Genomic DNA, 11,173 nt, shown 5'->3' on the forward strand with positions numbered 1-11,173 from the left:
GAAATGTCTGACCTTTCCAATTAACCTAATACTCTAACGCACAAAATTCAGGCGCACCTTACTTCCCATCCCCAACTTTCCACCGCTGAATAATCATCAGCGTGAAGATTCACGATCTCCTCTCTCACAATAAACCAATTAACCCTTCGACTACGAAAGGCGTATATGTACGCTCTCACAGATTTATCAATATATACGAAAGACGTAAATATGCGTCCTCTGCGTTTCATTTTTCTTACTGTAACACCTTACTGTAGGAACCCAGGAAAAACTTTGAGGAGGGACTCAACCAGAATCGAACTCGTGAGAGACCTCAGGCTCTCTAAAACCGAGGCTTTACACACTACGCCAAGATCTCCCTCTCTATTTTTCCTGGTCGGTTTCTTATTTGGATACGGAGACCCTGACACCTTATTGTAGGAACCCAAGAAAAATTTTGAGGTACTCGACGGGAATCGAACTCGTGAGAGATCTCAGTTTGGCAAGATCTCCCTCTATTTGAGCACGAAGGCCCTAATACTATTGTACATTATTTAATTTTTTTATTTTGGTCAATAACCATAACGACGTGTGACAGAAATGCGAATATCGCGCCTTCTATTGTATATTGCTGGTTCTGTACGAGAGTTCTCCGCAATGAAAGGGTTAAAAGGCACAAAGCTGAAAGTGACCAACCGCAACATTACAACACACTGTTACACCCTCAAATACTTTCCTTCTTAGTCCTTAGTTTTACCTGTATTCACAACTAGTCACCCACTTTCACCATTACCCATACTGGACTCTTCACCTTCCAACTCTCCTGCATAGTCACAAAGTCCATCTTCCCTAAACCCTTAAATAGCCCTATTTTCCCAATTTCCGCATTCATTCTCCATTCTACCACGCGCACGTCACGTATCATCAAAAATATTGATACTGCGAGTTTCTCTGCTTAACGTAGGCGCAGGCCGGGCCATAAAAGCCATGGGTCCCCTGACCGTGGTTCCGATCCAAGTATATAACAAACGCTTCTCCGCATTTTAAGTAGTCGTGCGACAACCCCGAACTGAGTACCTGTTTTTCACTCGGGTTTTCGCCTCCGTTGTTTTGTATTACATTTATATCAAAAAACGTTTTTCTTTTCTCTGCAGTCGATTGAGTCAATTAAAGATTCTCAATAAAAAATCTCTGTTAAATAGAGTTCTGTTTCACGCAACGACGATCCCCAAGTGTTTTAACTCGAGCGATACCCCAGTATCTGCTCCTGGTTTCGAGGAATTGGAGCAAACCGGGCATCAGAACCGCTTCGACGATCGTCAAACCCCCTCCGGTGTCTTCGATCCCTCGCTTACGACCAACTAATCGCAATAAAATCACCGTAAACGCGGCGACCCCTCCTAGCCTGTCCCGCGGAGATTTATTTTTTCGTCGCCGGTGTTAACGATCCCTCTGAGGATCCGCCTGGCGGATTGTTTTCCTTTCGAGGCTCCTAACGACGCGCCAAAGGTGCACTGCTCCCTCGAGCCAATCCTAAGAAAACACGCAGGCTCGATGGGCAGAAGAGAGAAAGAGGGAGGGAAAGAAATGATGAATTCACCAGGCGACGATTAATGTTTCTCTCGGATCTTCGGGGAGAAATTTTCTTACGGAAACTGTCACCTGTTCGTTGCAAGTGTGCGCGTCAGCGTGTCTGTTTTCTTTCTGTTGCGTTCCCTTCTTCGAGAAGAGCGTTCGTGGGAGAATTTCGTGGGGTTTCTCGGGCTGGAGGGAAAAAGGGGCAGGGAAGAGGAGTCGAGTTTCGGAATTTTTGCGGGTACGTGGGATTCTTTGGAGTTAGGTGGCGAAAATCTGGTCGCCAGATTTCTCTCGAAGGGAGGCGAAGTTTTGTTCGTGTTTGTTTGAAGTAGGATGAAATGAGATTTTTGTGGGAGAGAATGTTTTACGAGCACCGTTTGGGGATATCTTTTTGGGGGGAGTTTTATTAACCCTTTAGCTGTTTCTAATTTTTCGTGTGTTTTGGAGCAGAAAGTTATTTTCGAAAATAATTGTTAGTAAAACGATACTTGAGTATTCCGTATTAGCTCTTTGAAAATAGTTGCATTTTATTGCTGCACCTGTTGTGTTTTGTACTATGCAAAAATTTTTAACGAATATGACATATGCCGGTTCGTCGAGGAAAAATGAAATTCTGAAATTTTCAACTCTTCTATAAGATTATAAGAAAGAAGAAACAAAAAATGTCGTCATCGCGTAAATTATAAAATCGTCTTTCAAAAAATTCCCTTGCTCTCTTGCAAAAATGACATTAAATCTGAAACAATTGATATAAGAAAATTCGAATTCTGAAATTTCCAACTCTTTCGTAGACCTACAAAAAATCGCCATAATCGCATTAATTACAAAATCATCTCTCAAAAATTCCCTTTCTCTCTTGCGAAAATGAAATTAAATCTGAAATAATTGACATATAGGAATCAAGGAAATCCTTCCTCTGTTCCAAAAATGAAATTAAATCTGAAACAATTGAAATATGAAAACTAATCGAAGAAAAATCAAATTCCAAAATGGTCGACTCTTCCATAAACCTACAAAAACCGCCATAATCGCATAAATTCCAAAATGATCTCTCAAAAAATTCCCTTTCCCTCCTGCAAAAATGAAATTAAATCTGAAACAAGTAAAATATAGAAATTAATCGAAGAAAAGTCGAATTCTGAAATTGTCCTTTCTTCTATAAACTTATAAAAAACGCCATAATCGCATAAATTCCAAAAAATCTCAATATTCCCAACGTCCTCCGTTATACCTAATTTCTTTACCAACCGAAACCTGTTATTCACCTCGAACCACACAGCGAAAGAAACACTCGAAAAGAAGAAAAGGAAAAAAAGGAATAAAAACTTTGATACACTGTCTCGAGTAATTTGCGAAGAAATTGAATTTGAATGTATATGTACTCGCGCCTCCGGAAACCCGTTGTCGAATTAAGAAGGCCGAGGCGGAAGAGGAGATGCTCGTTTAGGGGCGCGTATCCTGGACTCTGGCAATAAAACGGTTCTTTATACTCGCTCGAGGGGCAAACGATAGGATAATATGACAGGGGAGAGGAGTCACGGTCATCCCTTGAGGAATTCAAATTTACAGGCAACCAGATCTTTAAGCGGGACCACCCGAGGGGTTCGCTTAGCATAAATTTCGGGGATGGGCACATTCGCTCCTCCTCCGCGTTTCTCTTTCTTTTTCTCGGGATTTCGTGAAGGAAATCGGCTGATTTACGCATGCAGCGACATCAAAGCTCCGCGAGCCGTCTCTCTTCTCGTGAATATATTCCACCCCTTGTGTTGCGATAATTGACGACAACGGTTATTTACCGCGACGAAAGACCTTCGATTTCTCGTGAACAGACGCGCGGACAAATTGAAAACGCCGGGCTGTTTATTCTCGCTTTCGATTCCGTGGAAAATAATGCGAGGGATGTTTCGAACGTGGTGAGACGTGGTTCTTTTTTAGGGGAATTTCTGGAGTATTTTGGGTATCTTTCGTCTGGAATCGAGGGGACGATTTATCGGGGAGGATTTGGTGATGAGTGGTGGAGAAGAGGTGATGGGAATTGTTGGGTTTGGGATCTGGGAGCTTTGAGTGGTAATTGTTGAAGTTCGAAATGTCGGGAGTTTGAGTTTTTAAGTTTTCAAACTGTGGAATCTTCAAATATTCGAATCTTCGTATTTTCAAATTTTCAAATATGCGAATGTTCATATTTTCAAATGTTCAAATTTGCGGATTCTGAAAGTGCCAAATATTCGGATTTTCAAATATTCAAATATTCGGATTTTCAAGTATTCGAATATTCATATTTTCAAATTTGCGAATGTTCATATTTTCAAATATTCAAATTTGCGAATTTTCATATTTTCAAATATTCAAATTTGCGGATTCTGAAAGTACCAAATATTCGGATTTTCAAATATTCAAATATTCGGATTTTCAAGTATTCAAATATTCAGATTTTCAAATTTGCGAATGTTCATATCCAAACTTTCAAATATTCAAATTTTCCAATATCCAAACTTTCAAATATTCAAATTTTCCAATATCCAAACTTTCAAATATTCAAATTTTCCAATATCCAAACTTTCAAATATTCAAATTTTCCAATATCCAAACTTTCAAATATTCAAATTTCCAAATTCTCAGATTTCCCTACTTCCCGACTCTCCAAATCTCCACACTCCCCACTTCCAGCCCCGAAATCTCAACCCCAAAAACCCTCACACCTCCACCTTCCCAAATCTCCAGTCACTCCACCATCCACCCCTAAAACCCACCAACTCCAAAAAGTTCCCTCAAAAACAACAATAACACCAAACCATCACCCTACCCAAACTCAAACTCACTCTCCACCGCTACAAAATGGCCGCATTCCGACCTCGTAAACCCCAATTCAACCATCATATCCATCTCTCACTCCTCCCCAACGCTTTCAACCCGCGCTTTTCAATTTTATAACACGCGTAGGCGTTGAAACGCAAACGAACCTGACAAAAAATTCCCTCGCACAGATCGATCGTTGACAAGATTCACACTTGTCGGACCACGTAAGCAAAACGACAAAGAAGAAAATTCCTCCAGACGTCTCGTCGTTAACCGGTACGCGAAATTATCTCGATGAACATCGCGACGATTTTGGCGACAGAGCGAAAAAAGGGAGAGTGGCTCGTCTTGCGATATGCAAGATTCGTGAATCTATATCGCAACACCGGTTTTTTCGTGAATGAACGAACCGAACGAACGAGAACGGTCACGGGTGGGTTTTAATCTTATCAGATAGAGGAGAGACGAGAGGCGAGCAACGGCTCGACAGGATCGAATACATTATCTTATTTACCAGACAGCAAAAGCGTACAGGAGAATTGAACGCTCGATAAAGCGTGAACGCATAAATAAGCGGTCGAAATATTCGGTTTCCGTAACGCCATTATCAGACGGTGACTCGCCTCGAGGGGCCATTTCGAACGGAATTTTAATTTCCGGTCCTCCAAGTTGTTCAACGCTCGGATTTCTTCTTTTTTTTTTTTACACGCGCGTTAATCCGTCGTGAATAATTAATCCGTCATTACGAAACGACAATTTTTCATAACCTTGTTGAATATTGATTAGTTTTTTTCTTTTGTTTCTCGTTATTGAGATAATGCGATAAAGTTGAGTGTGTTTGTGTATTACTGTGGTGCATAGGTGGATAAAATCAGTGCAGAGATTACTTTACATTAATTGACAGTGATTTCTTTTTATTCTAGAAAATTGAATTTTTGCAATTTTACAATTTTATCGAATCAAATTGAATTTTTGCAATTTTACAATTTTATCGAATCAAATTGAATTTTTGCAATTTTACAATTTTATCGAATCAAATTGAGTTTTTGCAATTTTACAATTTTAAATATTCTTGTTTCGAATAAGTTTATTGCTGAAATTTTGGAATTAACTTCGATTTGGAATGATGAAGTAGGTTTATTACCAAAAAATTTCGAGTTTTTATCAAGCGAATTTCTTTGGACACTTTGGAAAATTGTATCTATAAGAATATTCTTGTTTCGAATAAGTTTATTGCTGAAATTTTGGAATTAACTTCGATTTGGAATGATGAAGTAGGTTTATTACCAAAAAATTTCGAGTTTTTATCAAGCGAATTTCTTTGGACACTTTGGAAAATTGTATCTAAGAGAATATTCTTGTTTCGAATAAGTTTATTGCTGAAATTTTGGAATTAACTTCGATTTGGAATGATGAAGTAGGTTTATTACCAAAAAATTTCGAGTTTTTATCAAGCGAATTTCTTTGGACACTTTGGAAAATTGTATCTAAGAGAATATTCTTGTTTCGAATAAGTTTATTGCTGAAATTTTTCGAATTGACTTTGATTTAAGTGAAATTAAAAAAAATTAAATACAAGACAAATATTTTCGTATTTCCAGATAAAATAATTCGAATCGTTTGAAACTTGCTCTTATCGCTGAAAATAATTTATCGTACACACGAAGTGTAAATTTTCTCCAAAGTATTTTCGATATTTGACCTATTGGAATATCTCGAAAAATTTATATCTCTCGAATGATGTGTCGTAAATCGTAGCAACAATAGAGCATAAACTATTGCTAAACGCTACACGTTCAATTTTCGTTACACGTCCGACTACCAATTTTCATTCGTTAAAACTAGTTTCGAGATTTCTTTCCTTCAAATGAAATAGTAATAGGTTTCTCTTGCGCCGTAAATTACAACGAATAATATCGAAGAAACAATGGAACATAAAATAGTGCACAAATTGCATTCAATCTTCATAGTAGACCAGTTGAGAAAAATATTAATATCAAAATTTAAGTTTGGCTCGTCTGAAACTATCCTCCGCTTGCCTCGTAAATTCTGATAAATAACGTTGAACAAACAATGGGTTGTAAAATATCGTGGAAATAATTCATGGGAAACAGTGGGATTTTCGGTGAAATTTGAAGCTCCTCCATGTGAAAAGTTAGGCCATTTTTCGTACCGAATACTTCACAATTATGTTGCAAGTTTTGATAATTATTATTGTAGACTTTGCTCTTTGTTTTTAAACGAATTACTTTAAAAAATGGTATTTTTTATTTTGGGGATAAGAATTAGATTTTTTGGGATTGCTCGTGCTTCTTTTGTAAATACAGCAACGAAGTGTAAAACTTTGTCGTATATTGTGGTTTGTGTAAAAAATGCAGTTTTCAGGGTTCGTTGAGAAATAAATTTTCCAGTTCCCCAGAATGAAGAAATATGATTTCAAGATTCTCCACACCTGGTCGTACTAAACGAGCTAAAACTGCTTTACAATTGCACCATAAATTTCAGGGAACGACACTGGAGAAAGCAACGATGTGAAGAGCTAAAAGTCACAATGCTAAAATCAAGAAAAAATGAAGCAAATAGTGGGACAAGAAATGAAATCACAAAAGTCGTTTTCAACATTCGTTAAAAATTCAATTTTCCACTTTCTCAAGATCAAAAACTACAATTTCTGAATTCTCCACAGTTCGTCACACTAAACGAGCCAGAACACCTTTGCCAAAAAATTCAATCACAAAGCTCGTTATCGTTATTCATGAAAAAATCAAATTTTCCACTGTCGCACTATCGAAAACTACAATTTCATAATTCTCCACAGTTCGTCACACTAAACGAGCCAAAACTGCTTCACACAAATTTAACTAAATAACAATAAAAGCAGAATAAAAAAAAAAAGTAGAACGAAAAATACAGCAACAAATGAGCACACAAATTTCATTTCCAATATTCCAACATTCCACAAAAACTATAATATCTAAATTCTCCACACTTCTTCACACTAAAGGAGCCAAAACAGCTTCACACAAATTTTACTGAATAATACTGGATAAAGCAACGATGCAAAAAGCCAAAAATCCCAATGAAAATCAGGAAAAAATTAACGGAAGAGTAGGATAAAAAATGAAATCACAAAAGTCGTTAACAACATTCATTAAAAAATGAAATTTTCCACTATCACACTATCAAAAACTACAATTCCCAAATTGTCCACACTTCCTCGCACCAAACGAGCCAAAATACCTTTACCAAAAAATTCAATCACAAAAATCAGTACCATCATTCCTTAAAAAATGAAAATAAATCACAAAAATCACTATCATCATCCTTTAAAAATTAAAATTTTCCACTTTCACACTATCAAAAACTACAATTCCCAAATTGTCCACACTTCGTCACACCAAACGAGCCAAAACAGCTTCACAGTACAACCTAACGCAGCATAAACCATCATTACACAACCGTGCACCCAGCATCAGCAATTCCCCCCCAAAAAAACTCGAAATTTTTCACCCCGTTACGATAAGCAAAGCCACGCGAGATCCCAGGATTCCCCGTATTTCTCGAGCGACTACCTTGCACTTGCCTCGTAAATCGCAATAAACACCGCCGGAGAGACAATAGGACATCGAGGTTTATTACACGGTGCATCCACGCGCAATTTCGCGTGCTCGCGCAATTTTCAACGCGTAAATGTAAATATAGCGGTCGGTGGGACGGTTAGATGGTCAGCGTAGATAGCCCTGAAACGCCGCCGCGTCACACTGTGTCTCTTTTTCGCTTAACGAGCGTGAAAGGCGCAGGAGAACGCTCTCTGGCGCGCGCGCCAGCCTTCGCCGGGGTAAATCCTCCTTCGAAAAGTTTAAGCGCTCGGAAATGGTGGTTTATGCGTTTCCGGTCGGCGTATAACGCGATATCCTAGCCGAAGAGAAGCCGGTTACGCGGATCGTTGAACGCCTCTCTGGAAGAAACTCTCTCTCTCTCGAGATATAGGTATAGATTTTTTCTTTAACGCGGCAGGCGGATATGTACAGAGACGAAACCGCGAATAATTTCCAATCAGCCTGGTTTGATTTACTCACTTGCCTGCCTCTCTGTATAACCTGGCTTATTACGTTCGAGAACCTGTTGCAATTTCACGTCATATTTTACGGTCGCTGATAAATCGTAATTAGTCTTTAATTAGACGCGATAAGCGCAACGATAGTTTCACGGCTTTTTAGCTCTTTGCTTTCTTTCCGCGTACGCTGCGAGAGAGAAATTGAATCTGTCGCGTGTTTAATGGGATTTTTTGAACGAATTGAATCGTTGTTTGGTGAGAAATTGATGGATTATTTGCATTGTCTGGTGGATTTGGAAATATTTTTTTGAGCAATTGATTAAGAATTTGGGTCATTATTCAATAATTGAAAATTCTTCGAAGAGCTCTGTTATTAATTTTGTTTGTTCTTCGTTTCTTGTACGTTGTATGGATAGAAATTGAATCTGTCACGTGTTTAATGGGACTTCAATTCTAACTGGAATTGAAAAGAATTGAATCGTCGTTTGGTGGGAAATTGATAGATAATTGCATTGTGTTCGGTGAATTTTGAAATATTTTTATCGAGTAATTGATTATAATTATTTATCTTTCAATAATTGCTAATTCTTTGAAGAACTCTGTTATTAATTTTGTTTGTTCTTCGTTTCTTGTACGTTGTATGGATAGAAATTGAATCTGTCGCGTGCGTAATAGGATTTCAATTTGAATTGCAATTTTTGAAAGAATTGGATCGTCGTTTGGTGTAAAATTGATTAATAATTGGATTGTGTTTGTTGAATTTTGAAATATTTATATTTTATAATAAATTGCGAATTTGTATTTTAATAATTGCTAATTCTTCGAAGCGACACTGTTATTAATTTTGTTTATCCTTCATTTCTTGTACATTGTATGGAGAGGAATTGAATCTGTCGCACGTTTCACGGGACTTTAATTGGAATTCGAATTGAAAAGAACTGGATCGTCGTTCGTTGAGAAATTGACAGATAATTGCATTGTGTTCGCTGAATTGTGAAATATTTATATCGAATTTACGTTGTTATTCAATAATTGCTAATTCTTCGAAGAACATTGTGTAATTTATTGCTTGTCAGATTGGCATATTCTTGTTAATTGCCTCGCTGTTTGTTACAAGTTGCTCGGATATTATTACCGACGATTTTAATCGATTTCAAAGTTGAATTTCAAATACGTATGCAATTATATATCTCACGTTCTCAGAGAGATTTCAACATGCCCGGAGAAATACTCTCATTTAGGAGCTATTAAGACTAATTAGGAATTCTTCGTAACTCGTTAGAATATTTAGGCTAATTAGAAATTTCCAATAACCGATCTTTAAATCGTTACCAGTGCCTTATTATCAGACTGTTTAGGCTGATTTATGAAATTCCGAATAATCAATTTTCAACTGATTAGAAATTCCTGGTACGGCAATGCTTAATTAAAACCATCCAAATTCTACAACAGACTTGAAAAATAAATCCAATGGAAAATGATAAAACACGTAGACTCTGCATTTGCAATTCCAATTTTTCAACGATCAATTTTTAACTCATTACTGGTGCTTAATTTGCGAAGCATAATTGTAACCATCTAATTGCCACAATTGACCCCAAAAATAAACACCATAAAAAGAGATAAAACACTTGCAATTGTAAATTTCCAAAGACCAATTTCTACCTAATTATAAATTCTTAATTAAATCCAATTAAACACCGTAACTGTATTGAAGAACAGACACCATACCTGCCAACCTTTGGCGTAAGAGATAAACACCATAAAAAAGAAAAGAAAAAAAGAACTTAATTCCAAACTTCCAAAGACGAATTTTTACTTAATTACAAATTCCCATCCAAACACCATAACTGTATTAAAGAACAGACACCATACCCGCCAATCTTTGCCCCAAGAAACGAACACCATAAAGAGGAAAGAAAAAGAACGTAGTTCCAAATTTCCAAAGACCAATTTTTACTTAATTACAAATTCCTAATTATAACGATCTAAACACCATAACTGTATTAAAGAACAGACACCATACTCGCCAACCTTTGGCACCAGATGAACACCATAAAAAATAAGGAGAAAAAAGAAACATAGAACACGCTCGCGAAATTGTTGGAAGGCGATCGACAAAAGGCCAGGGTTGGTCCTTTATAAATAGAGGCGTTTAAAAGTGAGGAACGTGGACCGGTTTACAAGGGGTCCCATAAAGTAACATCGCCCGGTTCGCGTATCCCTTTTGGCCAGGGTGGCGCGTGTGGCGAATCGTCATAAATCCGATCAAATACGACGGGACACTTTATGGAGTACTATCGGGTGCATCCTTACCATAAAGTATAATAGACCGTTCCTCGGGCTAGAAAGAGGAACACATGGCTGGATTTTCGAATGCCAGAACACGTCCTGCGTGGTGCGCGCATCCTTGCACTCGAACCCCATAGATCAACCGTGTCGTACATCGTAACCACCTCGAGAGCCGCCCCTTAGAGGGATCTGGTGTTCTTCCAGGCTTAGATTAGGCTCGGGGGAACGTGTAATAGCCTGGATTTAGAGGGAACGTGGATTTTTTCCAACTTGGAGTTGTTCATTTTTTAAAAAAGGAAATAACAAGGATGATTTAGTTGGAATTCAAAGTAGAACCTTAACTCTGTTTTAGCATGAAGCAAGATTATTTTCAAATATTTTATGTATATTAGTATTAAAATCGAAATTAAAATTTTTCAAGAGGAATTTGGCAATCAAACTGTGCAAAATTCAGCAGTCAAATTTTGAAAC

The 11,173-nt window shown here is 37.6% G+C and overlaps 1 protein-coding gene across 1 annotated transcript in view; it reads left to right on the forward strand.

Moving 5' to 3' along the window:
• LOC108577267 (fibroblast growth factor receptor homolog 1-like) overlaps positions 1 to 11,173 on the forward strand; it is a 141,611-nt gene that overhangs the window by 83,175 nt on the left and 47,263 nt on the right. The gene's annotated exons all lie outside the window — the stretch shown is intronic.

The sequence above is a fragment of the Habropoda laboriosa genome, unplaced genomic scaffold (genome assembly GCF_001263275.1).
Source record: "Habropoda laboriosa isolate 0110345459 unplaced genomic scaffold, ASM126327v1 scaffold713, whole genome shotgun sequence".
Taxonomy (NCBI): Eukaryota; Metazoa; Arthropoda; class Insecta; order Hymenoptera; family Apidae; genus Habropoda; species Habropoda laboriosa.